Below are 24665 nucleotides of genomic sequence, written 5' to 3'. Positions count from 1 at the left end.
AAAGCACTTAATGCATATAAATCAAGAAGCAAACCAGCGTAGCCAATGTGCATGTGTGGTTCTACTACAGGTTGTCCCCTATCTGGCCTGCAACTAAGGACATTATTAATACCTGCATGCCATGCACTATACCTGCCAATACTCTCAAAGGAAACCATTTTTTGAAGTATTTACAATGTGGACATTTTAGCGAGGCAAGGCAAGGTTTTCACAGCTTTGTTGTGAAAAACATTTTGTGAAAAGCTTGCTTTGTTAAACAATGACATTAAATATCCACATTGTAAAAAACATTAAAACAAAATCTTTCCTTTGAGAATACTGGCAGAAACATTGTATTGTATGTATTTCTATTCCTTGAAACATGTTGATGAGCTGGAAGATTAATAATTTATTGTGAAAGAGATTACTAAATGTTTTGGAAGCGGAACCCTGTATTCCTGGAGGCTTACTTAATTTAATTGGAAGACAAATCTTTTCCTGGCATTTTGTCTACCGGGACTTTATCTCTTAATTCTGTCTAATCCATTGAATGGGTCTGCTTCCTGGGCAAGTGCCTTAAGTATGCTTTTTGTCTCTCCATTACTGAAGAAAACCCATCCCGATTCCTCCCAGGGCGAGAACTATCAACCCATCTACCTTCTTCCAGTCCTCGTGAAGCTGATAGAAGCAATTGCTGCTACTCAGTTCTTGCAATTTCTTGAGGACCACAGCCATCTCCATCAGTTTCAGTTGGGATTCCATCCATTCATGGGTACAGAGACAGTGACAATCTCCATCCTCCATGACATCGCTTTGCTTCAGGGCCGCTGAGAGGTCGGGCTTTTGATTCTCCTGGATCTCTCTGCGGCTTTTGACACTGTTGATCATGGAATTTTATTGCAGAACCTGGACGGGATTGGTTACTGCCCCATGCCACTCTATGGGTCTCATCTTTCTTGACTGACGGTTCTTAGACTGTGTCACTTCCCTCATTTAAATCTCTGCCGTTGGCCCTTACCTGCAGTGTCCCTCAGGGGTCGGCTTTGACCCCCTGTTGTTCAATCTTTACCTGCGTCCCCTGGACACACGTATTACTGATCACGGAGTGACCGTTTACACCTACGCTGAGAACATGCAGATTCTGTTTCATCTGAATGCTCTGGCAGTGGATCCTCCCTCCAAGCTGAGGAACTGCTTTTCTGATATTAGCGATAGAATGGCCAGGAAGTGGCTTAAACCGAATGGTGATAAAACAGAGGTCCTTGTGATTGGTTCCCCCTCTGACTGGGGCCTCATGGAGTGGTGACTATTGGCCTGCCTCTTTAGGGCCTTGTCCTGAGCCAGTTCAGATGTTGAGGAATCTAGGAGTAAAACTGCTGGCATCTGGATTTAGAGAAACTCACATTTCTTGTGTGTTTGTGTCAGCTTGGCTTCACTAAGTTAAAAGTACTTGAGAAAGTTCTTCCTTTTCTTCCACCTGAGTCTCGGACCTTAGTGGTTACCTCCTCGATTATGAATTCCATCAATTATTGTAATGTTATTTATTTGGTTCAAACGGCTACACTGCTTCAGCGCTTGCAGATTTTACAAACCTCGGCAGCTAGTTTGGTTCTCGGAGCCCTAAGGCTCTTGCACTCTCTGGCCCTGCTCCAGTGTCATAAATCACCAATGTATCAACTTCTGTCATAAATCACCAATGTATCAACTGAAAAGGATACGGTAACCAATAAAGGATACAATTTGGTAGGGCTCTTCCGGATCCTATTTTCACACGACTTGATTGTAGGCAGGTCAAATTAGACCTTCCAAATGATACAACTCTCTGACTGGATAAAACAGGCAGAGAGATGGATCACTGGAAAGGGCGTGGGAATTGTGTAGGAAGTATGCCTATGATAGATCAAGTATCATAAGAAACTTTCCCTATCGAATTACTAAGATAACACAGTTTTAGCATTAATTCAGGCACTGACCTTATGGCAAGAATTGAAGAAATCCACGAAAGTTCCTTGAAGAAAACCAGGAGTTGAACAAACGACAAAGGAAGGGAAGATTAGTAAGGGAGACTTATCCCGAATGGCACGAGGCTCTCGCTAGATACCGGGTTGGTGCACCACAGGATAGCGTCCAAAGTACTGTGCACAATAACCTTCCAATAGTTCATGAAATACTTCCTTTCCCACGATGAACACAAATTAGAATTTCACCTGTTAACTGTAACAGGCACCAAAGGTTCAAAAATAGTTCAGAAAACCACGTGCAGGATAGCACGCAATAGATTACACGCAGTCAGGCCAGCCGCGCTTGAAAACAGAATTCGCGTGGAGAATTTAGTATGCGAACAGGATACACGCAGCTCAGGACCGCCGCGCTTGCAGACAGCGTCCGCGTGGAGGTTTGGCACGCAAATAGGATACACGCAGCTCAGGACAGCCGCGCTTGCAGACAGCGTCCGCGTGGAGATTTGACACGCGAACAGGATTCACGCAGCTCAAGACAGCCGTGCTTGCAGACAGTATCCGCGTGTAGATTTGGCACGCGAACAGGATTCACGCAGCTCAGGACAGCCGCGCGAATATTTGGCACGTGAACAGGATTCACGCCGCTCAGGAAAGCCGCGCTTGCAGACAGCGTCCGCGTGGAGACTTGGCACGTGAACAGGATTCACGCAGTTCAGAACAGCCACGCGTGCAGACAGCGTCCGCATGGAGATTTGGCACGCGAACAGGATTCACACAGCTCAGAACAGCCGTGCTTGCAGACAGCGTCCGCATGGAAATTTGGCACGCGAACAGGATTCACGCAGCTCCGGAATTAGCGTGTGTAGGAAACACGCTCAAAATAGGCCAAAGAAGTTGCTGAAGGGAATGCGAGCACGCAGGTCCGGAGTTCAGCTACCAAAACGCCAAAATTGACTTAATCAGAAGCAGCGATCGGAGTTTCCACGCTGCTTATGTACGCACTGCCGTGAAACACGTGACAGACCTAAATCAAGTGAAATTTAACGACGTGAAAAATGCAGACGTCGTTTTCCGGGCAATGCATCGAACAACCTCCATTTTGAGTAGAATGGTCTAGTGGTTATATGGGCGTAACTCATTTTGTATGGAGAAGTCGTTCCTGGTCCTGAGGTAAGTCCAGCAGGCATGACAGTGCCACCCCCCAAAGGAGCAGCCTCTCCCCTTTTTGAGTGGAATCGCCTTAATAAAGCTGGAGCATGAATGTTAGACAGAGGTTCCCAGGATCTATCCTCGGGACCATAACCTTTCCAATCCACCAGATAATATGGTTTCCCAGACCGTAACCTCATGTCCAGAATGTCTTGTACTTCATATTCGTCTGACCCTTTCACAGAAATAGCAACAGGCCATATAGGCAATCTAGTAGCATCCGAACACGGTTTGATGAGTGACACGTGGAATACAGGATGCACTCGCCACTGTTGTGGCAAAGCCAGACGGACAGCAGCCGGATTTATAATGTGGAGCACTTCATATGGCCCGATGTATTTAAGCAACAATTTCTTTTTACCGGGTATCCTCAAGTTTTTTGTGGACAGCCATACCTTCATACCTGCTTTGTAGACAGGTGCAGGGATTCGATGAGCATCGGCATAGGTCTTGTCTCGTTTTTTAGCTTGCTCCAATTGCTGCTTAACTTTCTTCTGTAGACTTGTAAGATCTCTAAATTACGTCCTGCTGCAGGAGTATCCAAAGACAAACTGGAATCCAAAGGAATGGATCGTGGGTGTTGCCCATACAAAGCATAGAAAGGTGAAGTACCTATACCACTATGATAGGAATTGTTATAGGCGAACTCCGCTGCCGGCAGAACATTGAGCCAATCTGACTGAAACTGCAGGCACAAACATCGCAGATATTGTTCCATAGTGCTATTGACTCTCTCAGTCTGTCCATCCGTTTGAGGGTGATAAGCACAAGACAACCTGTCATCAATTAGTAATGCCGAATTTAGTGCTCTCCAAAAACGTGACGCAAATTGTGAGCCCCTGTCAGTGATTATCACTGAAGGTAGACCAAAAAACCGGAATATATGCCGGATAAATAGATCAGCCAGACCAGCAGCTGTTGGTACACCAATACAGGGGATGAAAAGCGCCAATTTTGTAAAGTAGTCCACCACCACCCATATGGTATCATAGCCTTTATTTCTTGGAAGTTCAACCACAAAATCCATTGATATCATGTCCCATGGTTTTTTGGGAACAGGTAGAGACTGGAGTAAACCCACTGGTTTGCCAGGAGTGTTCTTGCATTGACTGCATACCGAACATGTTGAAACATAATTTATAACATCTTGTGTTATAGACGGCCACCAACACCATCTTTTCAGCAACTCTAGAGTCTTCTTCTGTCCAGGATGGGCGGCAATCAAGGAATCATGACCCCAACTGAGGGCCTTGTTCTGAGTGGTACCAGTTGGTAGATAGAGTACTCCTTGTTTAAAAGGCAAACCATTGTATATATCAATATTCAATTCCTGAATCAATTGTGGATTTAGTTTCACCCACTCCTGTAACTCGTTTTTTAGGGAAGGTTGTGCAGAACAACTACATATCACGTGATCTGCCAACAACTTATTTTGCACCGATGATTCTTCTTTCACCTCTTCACCGATGCGAGACAAAGCATCCGATTTGACATGTTGTCTGGCAGGGCGATAAGTAATTTGAAAATCGTATTGAGCAAAATAAACATGCCATCTGGCCTGTCTAGCTGTAAGACATTTCAGAGTTTTGAATGACTGAAGATTTCTATGATCCGAATACACCACCACCTGATGTTTGGCCCCAAGAAGATGATGTCTCCATTCTTGGAAAGAATCCTTGATTGCAAGTAATTCACGCTGAGTGACAGTATAGTTTTGTTCATATGGGGTAAGTTTGCGTGAGAAGAAAGCAACTGGATGCTCCTCCTTAGTTTCTGCACAAACCTGCGAGAGTACAGCTCCTGTAGCGACACTGGAGGCGTCTGCTTCATCGATAAACTGACCATCCGGATCAGGATGTTGAAGTACAGGTGCAGTGGTAAATGCTTCTTTTAACTTCTCAAAAGAAGCTTGGGCATTCTGGTTCCAACAGAATGGATTTTTAGAACTAGTTAAAGCTGTCAATGGGGCCACTGTTTTGGAGAAAGAACGAATAAATCAGCAATAAAAATTCGCAAATCCTAGAAATGACTGTAATGACTTGACATTGTGTGGAACAGGCCAATTCAATATGGCCTTCACTTTGGAACAACTCATTCGAACACCTTGATTGGTAATGTCGTAACCCAGAAATTCCACTTCTTGTGTATGAAAGACACATTTCTCGGCTTTAACAAAAAGTTTGTTCTCTCTCAGTCTTTGTAATACAGCTGGGACGTGTTTAACACGTTCTGGAAAAGATGATGAATATATCAAAATGTCATCCAAGTAAATCACCACGAATTGATCCATCATATCTTTGAAAATATCGTTCATGAAGAACTGAAATGTGGCGGGAGCATTACAAAGACCAAAAGGCATCACTAAATATTCATAAAGGCCGTCCCGAGTCTTAAAAGTGGTCTTCCATTCGTCTCCTTCGCGAATGCGAACCAGATTGTAAGCACTGCGCAAATCCAATTTAGAGAAATACTTGGAAGTTCCTAATTGATCTAACAGAACATTAATCAGTGGTAAAGGGTACTGATTCTTTATGGTGATGTCGTTAATAGCCCTGTAATCAATGCAAGGCCTTAGATCTCCTTCCTTCTTAGGAACAAAGAATAAAGGAGAGGCAGCCGGCGATTGAGATGGCCATATAAATCCCATATCGAGAGCTTTATCGATGTATTCTTTCAAGACAACATCTTCTTTGAGAGTCAAGGAATAAACTCGACCAGTAGGAATTTTAGCTCCAGGAATTAATTCAATTGGACAATCATACTGCCTATGTGGAGGCAGCTGTTCTGCCTGACCTTTGTCAAACACATCAGCAAAATCTGCATATTCACTTGGTATATGTGTACCGCTCTGATGTACCACACTGATAGTGGAAATTCCCTCAATAGAGGCCAACATATGTGATTTATTTGACACCACCTGGCTGGTAAAGCAATGTTCGTTGCAAAAAACGGAAGGATATTGGATCAATCCCGTAACCCAGTCTATGGCGGGATTATGAAGAGTCAACCAATTAAGTCCAAGTAATATTTTGTATTGAGGAGCCGCAATGACATCGAAGACTATTTCCTCCGAATGACCATTTGATAAAGTCATCTGAATAGGTATAGTCTCCTGAGTTACCATACCGGAAATCAAGACTGATCCATCCACAGTATTAACAGTTTCAGGTTTGTTCTTGTCTATAAGGGGTATAGAACATTTCTTGGCATATGTGATATCGATGTAATTATTAGTAGCTCCAGAGTCAACCATAGCCTTGGAAGCCAAGTCTTGATCATTGAAACGTAAAATCATCTCAACAGCTATCGGTGCATGAGCTGGAAATGTAATGGAGTCCGATGTAACACTCGACACAGGGACTCCTGCTACTGTCGAGTTTTGGCGTTTCCTGAAGGCTTATTTGGTCTTTTAGGACATGCCGCCAATAAATGCTCAGATGAACCGCAATACATACATAAGTTATTTTTCCTTCGGTTCTCTCTTTCGGCTCTAGACAACCGGCCTCTCACCGCGCCAATTTGCATTGGTTCAGGATCATTCGAAGAAGGTGCCGGTGTATCAGAACGAACTGATGCATAAAGGAAAGGTTTTCTCTCTCCTTTGCGGGCATTTCTTCGGGCATCAATTTGTAAAATGAAATCAAGAAATTCTGAAAAACTTGTAGGAACCACTGGGACCGTGGACAAGGCGTCTTTGAGTTCTTCTGAAAGACCCTTGTAGAAAACAGCCATCTTCTTGTCTTCCGGCCATTGGGTTTCGGCTGTTAATTGGTTAAATCGCGCAATGTAAGCCAACAGAGGTTGATTGCCTTATTGTAAATTCAGCAACTCCAGATCTGTGGCTTGAGTAGCGTAGCGCATATCAAATACTTTGTTCATAGCAGCCAGAAGATCATCGCAATCGTACAACAAGGGGCTATTTGATTCCAATAAAGGATTTGCCCAAGCAGCAGCTGTACCCCACAAATGGGAAAGAACGAATGCTGCTTTAGTAGTTAGATCAGGAAATGAATTAGGCCAGCAAAGAAAATGAAGTCGGCACTGATTAACAAACGTTCTGTAGGTTTTAGGATCACCTGTGAACCTTTCCGGGGAAGCCAAGGGAAACTGTGTGGGCATAACCACTTTAAGAGTTTCCTGTGATAATGATGGTGTCGTAGTCCCAGATCCAGATGCAGTGGCTACTGGAACCCATGCTCCCTGAGGAGTGGCATGCATGGCATCTTGCATAACATCCATTCGATGCCGTAGCACGTCCTGTGCCGTAATCATTTCATTTCTCAAGTCAGTGATTAACTGAGTCAAAACAGTTAAAGGATCCGTACCCTCCATGGCTTCTGATTCTGTCATAAATCACCAATGTATCAACTTCTGTCATAAATCACCAATGTATCAACTGAAAAGGATACGGTAACCAATAAAGGATACAATTTGGTAGTGCTCTTCCGGATCCTATTTTCACAGGACTTGATTGTAGGCAGGTCAAATTAGACCTTCCAAATGATACAACTCTCTGACTGGATAAAACAGGCAGAGAGATGGATCACTGGAAAGGGCGTGGGAATTGTGTAGGAAGTATGCCTAGGATAGATAAAGTATCATAAGAAACTGTCCCAATCGAATTACTAAGATAACACAGTTTTAGCATTAATTCAGGCACTGACCTTATGGCAAGAATTGAAGAAATCCACGAAAGTTCCTTGAAGAAAACCAGGAGTTGAACAAACGACAAAGGAAGGGAAGATTAGTAAGGGAGACTTATCCCGAACGGCACGAGGCTCTCGCTAGATACCAGGTTGGTGCACCACAGGATAGCGTCCAAAGTACTGTGCACAATAACCTTCCAATAGTTCATGAAATACTTCCTTTCCCACGATGAACACAAATTAGAATTTCACCTGTTAACTGTCACAGGCACCAAAGGTTCAAAAATAGTTCAGAAAACCACATGCAGGATAGCACGCAATAGATTACACGCAGTCAGGCCAGCCGCGCTTGAAAACAGAATTTGCGTGTAGAATTTAGTACGCGAACAGGATACACGCAGCTCAGGGCCGCCGCGCTTGCAGACAGCGTCCGCGTGGAGATTTGGCACGCAAATAGGATACACGCAGCTCAGGACAGCCGTGCTTGCAGACAGCGTCCGCGTGGAGATTTGGCACGCAAACAGGATTCACGCAGCTCAGGACAGCCGCGCTTGCAGACAGCGTCCGCGTGAAGATTTGGCACACAAACAGGATTCACGCCGCTCAGGACAGCCGCGCTTGCAGACAGCGTCTGCGTGGAGACTTGGCACGCGAACAGGATTCACGCAGTTCAGAACAGCCGTGCTTGCAGACAGCGCCCGCGTGGAAATTTGGCACGCGAACAGGATTCACGCAGCTCCGGAATTAGCGTGTGTAGGAAACACGCTCAAAATAGGCCAAAGAAGTTGCTGAAAGGAATGCGAGCACGCAGGTCCGGAGTTCAGCTACCAAAACGCCAAAATTGACTTAATCAGAAGCAGCGATCAGAGTTTCCACGCTGCTTATGTACGCACTGCCGTGAAACACGTGACGGACCTAAATCACGTGAAATTTAACGACGTGAAAAATGCAGACGTTGTTTTCCGGGCAATGCATCGAACAACCTCCATTTTGAGTAGAATGGTCTAGTGGTTCTATGGGCGTAACTCATTTCGTATGGAGAAGTCGTTCCTGGTCCTGAGGTAAGTCCAGCAGGCATGACATCCAGCAGCTGCACTGCCTTCCGACTGGATGTCGAATTAAGTTTAAAATGCTCTGCTTGGCACACAAGCCATTCTTGGCACTGGCACGGAATACCTCAGCTCCAAACGTACTCTTTATAAGCCAGCTAGGCTACTACGGTCCTCCTCTCAACTTCTAGTATTACAAGGTATCGTAAGAACCAAGCAGGAGGCTTATCTTTCTTTTTACTGGCCCCGGAAATGTGGCACTCTCTTCCAGTGGATCTTCATGGTACCGCTGATCATCTTCAATTTCGATGGAGTCCTTAATGAGCTGCCTTCTTTTTCCCCTAACCGTTGTGTCCTAGTGCCTTGGTGCCTTCAGGCCATAGTTTATTTATTTTATTTATTTCTAAAGCATAAAACGAAAAGCCTGGACAAGACAAACACACAATCAAACAAATAAATGGAGCCAAAGACCGTGGAAATCAGAGCATGTGATGTATTGGTCAGCAAAACAGCCTGGTTTTCAGTTTCCGGTAGCAACGCACATGCTCACAGATCAGGTGGAAGGGCATTCGAATGTCGAATTAAGTAGGAAACAACCACAAGCAACACAGGACAATTTAGAACATCGAGTAACCAACAGGCACGTATTGTTAGACCAGAGAGCTCTATAGGCCGGAAGCCAAGTGAGATGTTTAGCCAAAAAATCAGGACCTTGCCCATAGATGCAGCGATGGGAAATGCAGTGGACCAAAACATAAGGCGCTTGCTCACAGGGAGCCAATGTAGGGCTCTGCGTGCAGCGGATACATGGTCTGTTCTAAGTAGACCTTCAACTAAATCCCCACTGGTGATGCCGAGCAGGAGACCAGCACAATAGTCAAGTTTTGATACAATGATGGTAGGCGCCAGAATAGCACAGTTGTTGACATTCAAGAACAGCCATACATATGCAAGCAACTTCAGGTGATATGAGGTGCCTGCCACCAGACTATTCACCTGTGCCCTCATTGTCAGATTCTGATCCAGAGTAACTCCCATCATTTTTACTTTGGATTGCATTTCAGCAGACAACATCAAATTGCTGATATAATTGGCTTAGCTTCCTAATTTGGGGCCCAGTACCGACCACTGTGAGTTCTGTGTTGGAGTTGTTTAGTGCTAGTTTATTCGCCAGCATCCACGTTTGGATCAATCTATAGGCGCTATTGAGAGAGGAGTCGACATCGTAATCACCTGACAGTGGCACAAGGCATGGTGTTTCATCAGCATAGGTTGCATAAATTATGCCTGCAGCTTCCAATTGGTCAAATGATGGGCACGTAAAGATGTTAAATAAAGTAGGAGACACGCAGGACCCCTGAGGCACACTACAAGAAACGAGAAACTCCTCTGTACAAACGTCTTGGAAGAAAACTCTGGCCTTGCGCTCAGATAGGAATTAGTTTACGCAGCGTGCCACCACAGCTGAAAAATTTGGTGTACTACGCAATCTATCCATGAGGATGGTGTGATCAACAAGATCAAAGGCTGCTGACAGATCTAGCAGCACCAACAGCACTGTGCCCCACTTATAACCGATGTTTAAGATGTTAGATTTAAGAACTAAAAGGGTAGATTCTGTACTATGGGCATGACGGAAGCAGGATTATTTATGTCCCAAGATATGAAATTGACATAACAACTCTTCAATTTCTTGTTGTGCTACTTTATCCGACATCTTGAGCAGAAAAGGGACATTAGCAATTGACTAATAGTTCCCTGGCACATTTGGATCCAAAGTATGGGGAGATCCAGGCATGTTTGATACTCGCCGGGACAGATCTTTCCCTGAATGAGGCAATTATAAATGTTGTGATCACCCGAAGAGCAAGGCAAACACCTCCCTTGCAATTTGTGGATATTAGGTGCCTAAGAACGTTCGTAAGATGCTCTTTGCTAATGGGCTAAACATCAAATTTAGGCTGCTCCACACAGGTGCGCAATGTGAGGTGGTCAGATGGTCTCCCTGTGCCTGCCTGGTTTTAAAACGATGTCCTTTCGGATATTGTCTGACACCACTTAGCATCCTTCGTGACCTGTAATGGAATAGGACATGGGTCCTCCAGTTCTTTGAGAATCCGAAACAGTTCCCTCAAGCTCGAGGATGCCCCTTCAATCCTCAGGTTATAGAAGCATTCTTTTTTTTGCTGTTAAAATAGCATTTTTATGTTTTTCGCTTGCCGCAATCTAGGTGGTTTTATCTTAAACTGCCTATGTTTTTTGCCATTGCTCCATGGCTCTCACTTGTATTATCTTTAACGTGTGAATCGCAGAGCAGTACCATTTATTGTCAGGTTGGGGTTTGAGTAGCCTAGTTTTTATTGGGGCTAGCATATTGACTGCCCTCTCAAGTGTGTTACCAAAGGCCCTCACCAATTCATCTGATGTATTTAAATTGGTTAGATTGTCCATAATGTCATTGCCTCAGGAGACAGCTTACGCAGGTTTCCATATGATGTCCATACCTTTGCTGGCTTGATTTTGTACTATGCAGGTAGTGCCATGTTCCATTCCAAGAGGAACTGGTCAAACCAAGGACAGGTAGTGCTCTTAAAGCTATTTATAGGCAGGTTCTGTGTGAGAACTCAGTCCAGTATTCTCCCTTTCATGTGGGTCAGTGAATTCACGCGTTGAGTGAAACCCCAGTCTCCCAGAGTCATGTTCACAAGTGTGGCCTGATAATCTGCCTCATCATTAAACCCCAATTTGAAATCACCCGTGATGAGAACCCTAGAATTTGGGTTACGGTTGGGTGAGATCTGATCACTTATATTCAGCAGAAGGTCTGGCATGTTCTGCGGGAGTCTATGAAAGAGGAAGATGTTCACTGTTGTGATGGGATTCATTTCCAGTTAGGCCCATAGTAATTTGCACTCTGCTATTGTTACATTCAGTAATTTCCTAATCTGCAGGGATGAGCGGAAGATAATAGCTACTCCACCACCTTACTCCAGCTGACCGTCAGTCCTTAAAATGCTAAAGTCACCTGGAACAGCCAGTGTGGGAGCTGGACCTGCTGCATCATGCAGCCAGGTCTCAGTGATAGCACAGAGGTCTATTTTGTGCGAGATTATATAATCTGCTACCTCAGAAGAGTGTTTGATAAGGGATCTAGTGTTGAGCAATATACATTTGTATTCCTTGACATAACCTAATTCGCCCCATCCTTCACAGCCCCTGGGTGCAATTGCTCTTCATTTTTCACAGTGTGAATGTGGGCCACATTAGGAGATTGGTCCTCCAATGGCTCAGTATCACAAATCAACAGCGGTTCACATTTTAAGTCCTGCCGAACACGACCCCGAGCTTGTACAAAACAGGGTCATTGGATCCCTTCTGACACAAGTTCAAGCCTCCCAAACCTCCTCCTTCACTTTTTCTGTTAAGAGACGGGCCTATTTCAGGTCAGGAGGTGGGGGTTGTAGCTAAAGACAGGGCCTCACACCTCGGTTCTCCCCACTCCCCCTTCGAAGCACACCGTACTGGTGTCAGGTGGCACATAAGGCTAAGAGGGTTTCAACGATTTCTGGAAGATCTTTGACATTGTGGTTCGCCGCGCCAATGGGGCAAGGTGCAGCGTGGTTGACCCAGCGAAAAGCAGTGAAGCACCGCAACGCTGTGACTCAGCGTGAACTGCCACTAATCGGCCTTGCAGAGCATGCCACCCCTGACGCGCTGATGCCGGAATTGAGAACCCTGATGGATGTCGGTAATTGTCGTTCTCTGAGAGATACCTACTCGGCAAGTAGTTTTAAATCATTAAAACAATATGCAGCTTAGCCTTGTGTACCACTAATCTGATACAGCGCAAATACAGATTACCCAAAGCAGACCAGAGCTGCTCCAAACAGTAACGCACAGCAGTTACTTTCAACGTTCAACAAATACAAAATACACAGTTCAATTCAAATTTGATTCTAATTCACCACGTATCAGCATACATGAGCGTTATATATTTTTATACATACGTATACATACATACTTGGTGATTCACCTTTACGCTGGAGATGCTATTAAAAAACCTGGAAGATCAAGGCTGGATTCCTGAAGTAGCTATTTAAGCTGCGTCCTTTTTTTCTAGGGCCAATGTAATGGTTCAGCGATGTCACCTTGCTCTCCACATACGGTTTCCAACCCTGTACACAAAGGGGAAAGAGCATCAAAAAAATTGGATATCGTTAGTGGAGACAAGTCAGAGAGTAATCTGCTAGAACCTCAGTCCTAGCGAGGATTCCATAGGGCAATATCTGCCCTTGGGGCGCTGGGCAAAGCCTTAGCTGTAAAGAGCACCAAGTCTCATCCTTGGAGGTTGGGGAAGAGGACATTCTGATAGTATAGAACTTGCTTCAAATAGACAGAAACCCCAGGTATTGGGGAGATATCGTTTCCTTGTGGGTTTTGAAAATAATTTGAGAAAAAAAGATTAAATTATCTAAAATGCAGAGGGTGGTTGTTGCATTACACACAGAGTAGAAAGTAACGATTTTTAGGTATTCTATGCACCCATAAAGTCTGAAGCAGTGTCCAGTCGATTAGAGGCAGGAAAGTGGCATGCTGGCAGTCAGGGGGTTTTCATCGAGACACACAAGCCACCGTCTGGTGTCAGACGGGGATGGCAATTCAGAATAAAATATAGATGGTGTAGACAAGATGTTTTTATGAAACATATCGCGTATCACACGGTCTTAAGAAAGTAGAACAGGGAGAAGGACTGCTCTGATGCTAGCCTCTTCGGTAGAGATCAGGATTACCTTGGCTGAAGGCAGAGTTGTAGAGCCACTCAGCGGCGCACTGGTCAAAGGATGGAGAGTCCCTCTTTACCCCAAGGCTGTGGCTGAACAGAATGTCGCTGCCTTTAAGGTGACACAAATGATCCTGTGCGCATCCTACATACCATGGCTTAATTGAACTGCCCATTTCCTCCCACTGCATCTCACATGCTCGTTGTGACTTGAATATTGATCTCCCTAGACCTCACATGCTGTGGGTGCTTTGAAAGATCTCTCTGGATTCAACATGCCTACCTGAATCGCCCCTGCCAGAGTCGGGTTGATTCATTTCCTCAGAGCTCATATTCTGTAGGTGAATTGGATGATCCCTTCCTGGGACACTAACGATCTTTGTGAATGCATTCTCTCTTTACATCCCACATGCTGTGGATGGATCGAATCATCCTGACCCCACATACATTGGGTGAATCGAATTATAACCCTGGTTTATAATCTCCCCGGATCACACATGTTATGAGTGGACTGAAACCCCCCTGAACCTCATTCTCTCATGTCACAAATGGCCACCTTGCATTGCATCATCTCCCCAGACCTCACATCATCTGTGAATTGAATGTTCTCCACTGCACCTAACACAGTGTCAATATATTGAATGATCTCTCCTTATGCCCCAAATGCTGCAGATGGATTTAATCGATTCATGCAACACCCAATTTACTTGTGTCTTGGAAAAGACAACACCATTCAGGCTTCCTCCACTTGAGGCGTGCTTCACCTTCCATCAGCATTAGAATTGCAACTGCAAACTTCTTGATGGTTCTGGCCTTGGAGAACACCAGTGAACTAGAACTGAAGTAGATATAATTTGCATTTTCCCTATACATGTGCAAGATCCACTAAGTCGAAATCATGGGCTTCCAGTGGCATTGATCCAAACAACTATCAGTATGTTCTGTTAGAAATTTTGAAATTGGGAAAAATGGCATGATCTGCTGCAGGTGGGAAATAACAAGGAAATATCTTGTAATCGTGGTGTTCAGATATCAAACACAAATGCATTGGAAAGACTGTATTTTGTTGTTAGGTGTCATTTGTCTTACTTTTATGATGGATGACATATGCATTTGTAATTTGTAATTAAACGTACAAATGTTATGTTTTGTTTTTTTATCTTTTTTATATTATAAAAATATAATCACCTAATCACCCTTTTCTGTGATATAATTTATTTTAATATGGGAGGTATCCCACAACATTTCTACAGTGTCAGTACTAACACATTATATTCTCCTAGTCTAAACATGTATGTGTCCCTAAAGAATACCTTTGCTTACTTTTATCTAAATCCCACCACTATTACCCAGTTAACTTTAAACTAACTATGTGCCTAAGATAATTTTACAGCCACTATGAGAATTTGAAAGAAGATCACGCTTTGAGGTAACCCACCAGCCCGTTTGTCACACATTATTCACGTGTGGCTTATACTCCACATTTGTTCCATCGCTCCCATCCCATAACATTTCCTGGTTCCCCATTTGCATTTTTACATGTTGATTTTCCCTCTCTGTCCGGTCGTATTTGTCCTCTTTTTAGGCATGCTTTGCAGCAAGTTCCTGGGACTTTCACTGGATAGGCCACTTAGTCCATTCAACGATATGGTAGTTTTCACAGGAGTTTGTCCACTGTCAAAACTGCACAGCAGACGCATTTGTGTATGGGCATCTGGTTAGGTCCCTTCACCCTTCTCTCTGCTCATAGGTTCGAGTGCCGCCAATTCTCCGGGTATATATAGGGTTCTCTTTCTCCCCGCCTGTAATATAAAACTGAATGAGTTTCCTTTGAAAAATAAGTGTCTCTATCGTCAATTTTTTTCCTTTCAACCCAACCCTTTAAAACCCATTTATGTGTTGCCTTTAAACATTCCATTACCTCTACTCCTCAAACTATCCAGAAGAGACCACATCACTCCAGCCCTAAAAACACTACACTGGGCCTCATTACGAGTTATGCCGGTAAGGGAAAAATGATGCCGGTATGTAAATACCGGCATCATTTAACGTTCCGTAGCATTCTGACCCACAAACCCGGTATTAACGGCACCGTTATTTACGGTGCCGCTAATAGCGGCACAGGCGCGTACACGCGCCTCCTCAGGTAGTAAATACCAGCATGCCGGTAATAGGGGGCAAACACAACCCACGCAAACATGCAAATACTGGCATCGCGAACACGGTAATAACAGGCTGCATGATGCCGGAAAAACAGGCATCGCGGACCACCCGCAAACAGCAACCAAGATACAAGGCAGCTGCCACAGGTGCACACAATCCCCACAGGTGGAGTCAAAGGAGGCTGTGCCAGTATGAACTGAGCACACCCACACACCGCAACCCCCCCGGCGTAGCCAATGCAGAGATGGCCATCACAAAAGGCACACAATGAAACACCACACCCCTTCCCACACCAAAATGCCACCACTAGCACCATCAAACATGTTGCAGGAGGACCCGCCCATAGTGATACAACCACAGCAGCAACAACAGGCAGCACAGAGGAGACGCAGGAGGAGAAGGAGGGCGAGACATGGCCAGCAATCACCACCAGCGCAGCCACCAGTGCCACGTAGGCAGCCACCAATCCCTTGCACCAGACCCAGCCCATGTAAACCAACCCCTGAGCAGACGCACACCCTGGACCGGTTGGACCGTGACACCATCACCACCATAGTGGACATGACACAGAATGACATTGCCAGCCACATCGAGATACGCACTGCCATCCCCCCACCAATAAAGGTGGTTACTGTGCAACACTTCCTGGCCCCAGGCACCTACCAACACACAGTGGACCAGCTGCATGGCATTTCACAACCACTACTCTCACGCATGATGGACCACGTGCCTGGCAGCCTGGTGAGTTGCACAACTGTCCCATGGCTGTGCTGTGGGGATCTGATCAGTGCAGATGCAGAAGGGGGGGCTACTGCACCTGGGTGGCAAGGGGGGGAATAGTGCACCTGGGTGGCAGTAGCCAGTGAGTGGAGAGTGCATGCCAAGCCAAACACTCCAGACCTGAACTAGCCAAACCGAACCCGACACATCACTGGGCCACAAATGCCAAACTATGCATATGGATGACAACAAGTAAGAGCCACAACCAGGCCACCATGGCAATGTCAAGCAATGCAGGACTGAACAGGATGGTAACCCTGGCAATGTGGCCAGTGTGAGCATGCATAATTGTGAGCATGCATAGAATACACATCATGAATTGGAGGCCAAACATTGCCGCACTAACACAGCACATCTGCCTCAGCATGCATGTTTACACCCTGCATCATCTATCAAACCACATCCAGTGTCCCACACCTCATTACAGTATCCATAGCATCTATGTGACTATTGCGTATACGTACAGGGACATGTGCATGCCCACAGCAAATAGCTGCCGCCATGACTGAGTGCCCTGAAAGTTGGCAAGTCAGAGTGACACACACCTATTCCAATCTGCCTGCAGGTGATGAAGGATATACCTTCAGGCCGTGGCTACTTACCCCAATGCGTAACCGCTGAACTGGCATGGATAGGAGTACAATCGCGTGCACACTCGTACCCGTGTTCTGCCTGAGCATACCTTTGGCCTGTGAAAGCGCGGTTACGATGCCAATGCAGTTCTGGTGGTGCACTCCTATATAGGCCTGAGGGGGTGGCAAATATCACCATGGCCTGTGTCATGCTGCACAACATGTGCGTCCGGAGGAATGTACCACTGCCAACTGACATAGACATGCATGGGCCGAGTGACCATGAAGGGGATAGAGACGGAGGCGAAGGAGCCCCCCTGCCAGTACATGATGCACGGGATGGCCATGCTGTACGCCAAGCACTAATCCACGTGTACATCCGAAACGCACGGACCATGAAAGGAATGTTCCAGTGACACACTGGCTGCATGTGGGCATGCACACTTGTATACTTAGCAGTTCACAACCGTACGCTATCACACATTGAATGTACATGCACAAAATTAAGAATGTCCAGCCATTGAATTGCTTGCAAACAACGGGTGTATTATTCACATACACGTGATAATATTAACATTCCCCTCCAAACACCCCAGTGAACCCCCCCTCCCACCCCACAAACCCTCCAAACACCCCAGTGAAATCCCTCTCCCTCCACACAGATGCTAAGTGTCCCCATGTGTGCATCGGACAGTGCTCCCTTCCACAATGTGTCCTGCCACAATGTCATTGTCCGTGCATTCATTTCTTTTGCATCTTGGTGTTGGGTGGTGCCATGGCCGGCCGTCGTGCGCTCCTCCTCATGTGACCCACCGGACTGGATTGGGCCGAGGTGGCAGGGGTAGTTGTGGCGGAAGTGTCAATTCTCAATGGACTGCCTGTGTCAAGGTGTGGCCGCTGCATTGGAGCGTTACCTGCACGGATGGCCTCCGTGAGTGTCCCCATGCACTCCTGGAAGGCACGCGTGGATTCCTCCACTGCTGCAGTATTGGCTGCTATTGCCCTCACGATGGCACTCATGGCCTCTCTGCTTGCTTCTACCTGCTGCTGCATGATCTGGAGCATGAACTCCTGCCGGGCCTCGACCCTTGTCAGGCGGGTCTCGAATGATGTGACGTCCACAGGTCTGCAGGTTGCTGGCAGGGTGGAGGAGGGCAGAGTGGAGGAGGGCAGAGTGGAGGAGGGCAAAGTGGAGGAGGGCAGAGTCGTGCCTTGCAGGGTGGTGGTAGGCGGCTGCGCGGAGCCATACTCCGGGGCACTGTCCTCGAACAGCGCAGTGTCTGATTCACCGAGGTCTGAATCATGCAGGAACGGATTGTCGAGGCACTCAGACTCTGCTAGAGGTTGGGGGCTGGCAATTGGGCTTGGGGTGGGTGTGCCAGGCATCATGTCTGATTCCTCTTCCACCTCTGTGGACACAAAGTCCTTGGTGGCTTGCGGCAGGGCTACCACTGTTGTGGTTTTTGGTTGTTGGTCAGTGGGTGCAGGTGTTCCCTGCAGGGTTGGTGCCTTGCGTGGCATGCTGGCTTTGGCAGATGACTTCTCCTTGGACGGTTGTGTTGGGGTGTCCCTGGACCCCTTTTGTGCACTGGATGTGCTTGCACCCCTGTCCACTGGTCTACCTTCATCGTCAGTGCCTGTGGGATAGAAGAGATGCGGGTCATCAGTGATGTGGTCAATTGGCGGCTCTGATGTATTGTGGTGGGATGTGTCCATGCATTCAGCCATCATTTCATTTCTGGTTTGTTGCTTTGGGTGTACTGAGGGGGTATGTGGGGGATCAATGCATGGCTGGTGGTGTAGCATTAGTTTGGTCTCTGTGTGGTGGGTGCATGGGCATGGTTGGGTCATGTGGCACCTCTGTTGGGATTGGGATAGTCACTCTGCGTCCATGTGGTGCGGGAAGTGACGATGATTGATCTATGGGTATGTTGATGCATCGCCTTGCCCACTCTAACTTCCCCATCACTTGGGCCACATCATGTGTCTTGATACGTGGTTGTGATGGTACACTCACCTTCCTCTGTGGTGATTGCCGCCCCGACCTCCTGATCTCCGATCCCCTCAATGCTTTCGGTGTTGATGAAGCGACTTGCCGTCTCCTCCCATGGCATCAATTGGACTGGGGAGTGTGGCCCACCGCCTGTCGCCCTTGCGGCTCTCCGATTTTCGGACAGGGTCCTCCGGACACGGAGGCGGAGGTCGTCCCACCGCTTCCGGCAGTCGCGCACACTCCTTGGGGCGCACCCCACTGCTGTCACCCTCTGCGCTAACTCGAGCCAGACCTCTTTTTTGCGGGTTTGGGCCGCATGCTTGAGGTCTGTGCAGCGTATTACGTCCGCATGCTCTTCCAGTGTGTTGGCGAGCATGGTGAGCTCAGCGTCCGAGAACCACTGTTTCCTCGTCCTCTAGGTGAATTTCCTGCTGGCCTTGGACATGGTGATGCTCTCCTGACACACAACGACACGGGAGGAGTGTTGGTTGTGGAGGATTGCAATGGATTGTGTTTTTAAAGATGGCCGCCGGCCCATTTCCCGTTCCTGTGCGATGACGTAATTTCCGGGTCCATTTTTTGCGAACACGGTAATACCACGCCGGTATTACCGTGCCGGTATTTACGGGTTAGTGTGAGGCGGTAGCGCAATGGGCGTGCCCCGCGATGCCGGTATAGGGGGCTTGGAGGCCCTTTACCGGCATGGCGGTATTGCCATTACCGGCATGGGGGAACGCGCGTGCTCGCGCACTCGTAGTCAGCCGCTATTCGCGGGTTCATACGTGCACGGACCCGCTCATTCCGGCATGCCGGTAATGAACACGGTTTTACCGGCAAACTCGTAATGAGGCCCACTGGCTCCCAGTAAAACTTCGCATCACCTTCAAAACAATGTGCATAACGCACAGGACAATCAGCGGACAAGGAGCAGAATTCCTACAAAAGAAAATAACAGTCTACAAACCAACGAGACCCCTCCGATCAAGCAATGAAATCCGCCTGGAACTCAAACCATACCTTAAGAAAAAACTTGGAGGCACCTCCTTCTAGCACTTAGCCACAAAAACCTGGAACAACATTCCAAAAGAAATAAGAAACACTGAAGATCACCTAAAATTCAGGGAATCACTAAAAACCTGACACTTCAACACCACAGACTAAATCTGGAAAACAAAACTGGAAAAAAGATGACTAATCCAGAAATGACACGGACATCCCCGACCCGAGAGGGTAGCTCCCACGGAACCTGGACGGGTGACACCGGATAGACTGGAACACAGGCGGCATGCACGAAGCCTGAGCCAACTCCCCCAGACGATTCCACCAACACTTTCGCCCGTCCCTTAGTTACCGCCAGGTACCACAGTGGTGTGGAATTGTCGAGATATTGGAAATCACCACTCTACCTGAGAGGTTGACATTGGCAGGTGCACTGGCCACAGGAGTATGAAGAGAGGATAAGGGGAGCTATGAAAGAGTATGTTAGAGGTTGGGGCCAGAGGAGTAAGGAACCTTGTATGCCAGTCGGACCCAGATCAGGACAGAGCCGCACCAGGGGAGACTGTGCAAGCCGAGCGCCTGAATTCAGCATAGAGACGCAAACTAACCAACCCTATTAACAATTTCCCTTTCTGCATACACCTCTCAAACTCCAAACCAAACACAACCAAAATCTACAGCACAACAAACCGCACAAACTTCACTACATTGCAACAACAAAACAAAAACACGCATAGTCTTGCACAACATTACACGATGACTACCGACCGCAAACACCCCAGGCCCAGCCAACGGACCCACCGGGCTCAGGCCGCCAACAGCACAACACTGCTCTCTTGCATTTTTCCTACTTCCTCCCACTAACTCAACCTCCCCTCCTCTTTCAGAGCCGCCAGAGCGCCAGGGGACCACTCCGGTGGTGATAGTGCGCGGTACAAATGTCTTTTAACATTACCATTAACATATATGGATTGAATCATCCCCTGCGCTCCCTCATGTTGTGGATAGGGTGCATCGTCTCTTTGGATCTCACACGTTGTGGGTAGATTCAAGTATCTCTCAAATGGAACCAAGATCTTGTGGCTGAATAGCATCTTTTTTGTGGATCCCACACATTTGGGGCGAATTGAAATACCCCTCTCTGGATCCCACATGTTCTAGGTGTATTGCAACTTCTCTCTAGATCCTACATGGTGTCCTGGATCCCACATGTTGTAAATAAATGGAATAAGTTCACTAGATTCAACATACTCTTGGGTGCGGTACGCGCCTCCTGGATCACACATGCTGTGGGTGCACTGAATGATTTCTTCATAGATCCCGACCATTGAGAGTGGTCTGGTCTGGAGGAGCGCGGTATTGGTGCATGCATTTGCAGTGAGGTCTGTGGGATGACGACATCTGGGGTTATGTGGCCAGGGTTTGCCCGGCCATTATTGGCAGAAGCATGTGCTTCCCGTTCACAGGACAGGCCCATTGGTGCACACCTGCCAGCTCCTGTCACCAATGTTCACTGGTAAGCCATGCTCGTATGTGTGAATGTAAACTCCATGTGCATGCATGAGCATAGAGCAGCTAGGCAGGTATGGACAGCAGATTGGAAGAACCGGACCACTAGCCGTCTGCAGAGCGGAAGAGCTGGTGAAAGCATCAAGCTGTTTCACTAGTACAGGCAATGCAGGGCAGACTGGGCAACAGTTCACACATTGATTGGCACTGCCATTTTGACACTGCTGATTTCAAACCATAGTAACCATTTATAGAGTGCAAACCACAGACTGAGCTGATGATTCTTGGAGCTTAAAGAATCGGTGAAAGAGGTTTTGCTGGGTTTGCGAGGAAGGGGGTGTGTACTATTTACACAATCTATTTGGCAACCCCTGTCTCATTCACGCCCCGGTGAATGGTAAAAGTCTCCGCGGGATAGCTCAAGAGCAACATGCTCGCCTTGGAAGCAAGAAGACGTGGAGCAACACAGGCTCGATTCCCGGGTCGGCGTTTGGAAGCCTCTGGTTATTAAGCGCGTTATAAATATCCTGTCATATCATAACTTCAGCAGATGCACGCGCTCTGTTATATTTTGTGATTCATAATTTTGGCGCCAAATCCTCTATTCGTTCAGAGATTACTCGTGATTCCTGAAAGTCCACATTCCTTTTGTCCGTGTGAAGGCCTCCTGTGAAAGCACTTACTGGCGCACTCTGCTATTTCCGGAGACCGCCTGACCCATCTTTAAGAGGGCCTGTTATATATACGTCTGTGACGAGAGAATGGGTGAGGTGAGGTCCCGGCTGACACCACAGCTGCGCCTCGTGCGGGGCAGAGCTCTGTGCCCCTTTGGCAGCTGCAGCTTCCGCCCCCCCCCCCTTCCCCCGGACTCCTGCAAGGCTCCCCCCACATTGCATCATCCCAGTGTGCCTGGCCTGGGGCACCACCGGGCGTCTCGAATACGGTGTAATGAACTGCAAACAGCGCGCGCCGCATTGGACTAGAGGCGGGAGGAAAAGCGAGAGGGAGGCGGGGTGCGGGAGGTGGACTCACATTACTTACAGGGCTGACAATTTGAAATTCACATTAAAGAGATCACATGATATGCCACGTCCCGAGTCTCCCTTTTGGCCTTACATGTTTTTATTAGTACATATAGACACTGTGGGTATTGCAATGCTGCCAGGGGTGGACTGGGAACCAAAAGAGGTCCTGAAAATAATTTTGAAAGTGGCCCCATATCAGCAAGCTCAACCCTTTTCCTATGAGATAATTTGTAAATGCAACACACAAGAGGCCCAGAGTGTCGAGGCCTACCGGGAAATCTCCAGAGCTCTCTGCCAGGGTTGTGGTGGCGTTGCAGAGCTGATCCGGGGCGAGGAGGGAATGGAGAGTTTGGGGGTGTCTGACACACCATATGCCAGAGAGGAAACGATTGTCAGAGCATGCAAACTGCCTCAGCTGCTATATCCAACCCTCTGCCTGTCAGAGCAGCTCCTGCTGCAACGTGGATGAACGTTGCATCACTCCTGAGGTCGGCTTCACTGTAAACGGTCGCTACTTGGGTTTTCTTGCGCTCTGCTGACACCTACCGGCGACACGAGGGAAGGAGAAACTACCAGTGGCGAGACAGTGGCTATGGAGACATGAAAAATGTTTTATTTTTTTGGCTAATCCTCTTTTCCTCGCGACTCATGTCATCGACTGGGAGATGAAGCCTCTGTGCAAGGACAGTGCGGTACTTGACTGCCGACATGGAGCCAGCCTCAACATTTTGGCGGATTGGATTGCCGTTTTGAAAGCTGGCAATTACTGCAGTCATTAAACCCATTGCGCTGTTGACCCCTCAACCCTGCGCCCCACTTCCTTTGAGCCCAGGAGGCTGATTAGCTATTTTATCTTACTTTGGCTCATGAGATGCGCCTTTCACCCCAATTCAGAGGATCTGTAGTTACACAAAGATGCAAATTATCGGGGGCGTAGGCCATCTAAAAGCTGAGCCCTGCAGTTAAACCTTTAACAGCATCATAGAGGGTCTGTTGATATCGCCTGGGCCGACTTTTGTCATCTGCCACTGTACGTTTGCTGCTGCTGACGTCACTCACGTTACTGATTGTTTAAACATAAGTGCCTACACCGCTCTCTGAGGTGAGACAAAGTTGACAGGCTCTTGGTTGGCATCAGGGCCACAGGCTGGGCGTCACATCAAAGTGATGCTTTCTGCCTTAAAGTGAGAGGGTTAAGGGCCTTCCAAGCCCCCGGATGGCACTACCCATGTACTTATGTGGTGGTTCCGTTTGGTGTGTTAGACACACAGGAGACCGCTGGTCTGGGTTAACAACTTTATTTTAAAATGTAAATCTAACGTTGCTGCAAACGTGAGGGCCAAATGGAACGCCCCCAAGAGAGCAGGACAGGAACGTCCGCAAATTCGTGCCAAGTTCACGCTCCCCATGCACGTGTCTGTGCACGTGTCTGTGCGCCTGCTGCCTCCTGTGTTGTAAGGTCCGAAAAATAAGCTGAACGCCCCTTCAAAATAAGTGCAAAGCAAGCTGACTTCCATTCAAATATTTTGAAAAACCAAGCAGAGGCTTTGCTGGGGTGGTGGGGGGGGGGGTCTCAAGCAGAGGCGTTGCTGGAGGGGGGGGTGTGAGGTGGCTATAGCCCTGGGTCTTTTGGTTGAAGCCCAGGACAGAAGTTGAGGGGCTACAACCAAAAGGCTAGCTAGCCCCGAAATCTGACAGTCCCGACATTAGGGTAGCCCCAGATCTTTTTCAGACCTAGCAACACCCCTGGAACCAAGCACAAGCTTGAAACACTGGAGCGGAGCCTCAAAAGTAGCGCTGAGACCATCCAAACGTCAGCGGAGAGCAGGTTTAAAATCCAATACGTAATTACTTAATTCATTATTGGGCTTGTATACTGCGCCGAATCGCCACCATAATGGTCTCAAAGCGCCTGTCCTTTTATGAGATTTTCGGGTGTATTGTGTCCCCACCCACAAAACATGAAATGAAGCACGTCTGCAGGCAAGCTGAACTTTTTG

The 24665-nt window shown here is 47.3% G+C and overlaps 2 protein-coding genes across 10 annotated transcripts in view; one reads left to right on the top strand and one right to left on the bottom strand.

Moving 5' to 3' along the window:
• Positions 1 to 24665, bottom strand: part of LOC138513884 (uncharacterized) — a 588633-nt gene that overhangs the window by 372313 nt on the left and 191655 nt on the right. For 4 of the 9 annotated variants that reach the window (XR_011281838.1, XR_011281835.1, XR_011281832.1 and 1 more), the window contains one exon: positions 12878 to 13019. The exons of 3 other annotated variants lie outside the window; for them this stretch is intronic. The gene's annotated coding sequence lies outside the window, so the exon portion shown is untranslated. Of the gene's footprint in view, positions 1 to 12865; positions 13020 to 24665 lie in introns of all 9 variants that reach the window. 2 more of the 9 variants (XR_011281833.1, XR_011281834.1) reach the window with 1 other exon arrangement.
• The window catches only part of SLC43A1 (solute carrier family 43 member 1), a 383027-nt gene that overhangs the window by 281383 nt on the left and 76979 nt on the right, over positions 1 to 24665 (top strand). The gene's annotated exons all lie outside the window — the stretch shown is intronic.

This window comes from Ambystoma mexicanum, chromosome 12, assembly GCF_040938575.1.
Source record: "Ambystoma mexicanum isolate Mex_15411 chromosome 12, UKY_AmexF1_1, whole genome shotgun sequence".
Taxonomy (NCBI): Eukaryota; Metazoa; Chordata; class Amphibia; order Caudata; family Ambystomatidae; genus Ambystoma; species Ambystoma mexicanum.
Note: the sequence above shows the minus strand (reverse complement) of the source record. Positions and strands in the feature narration are given on the sequence as shown.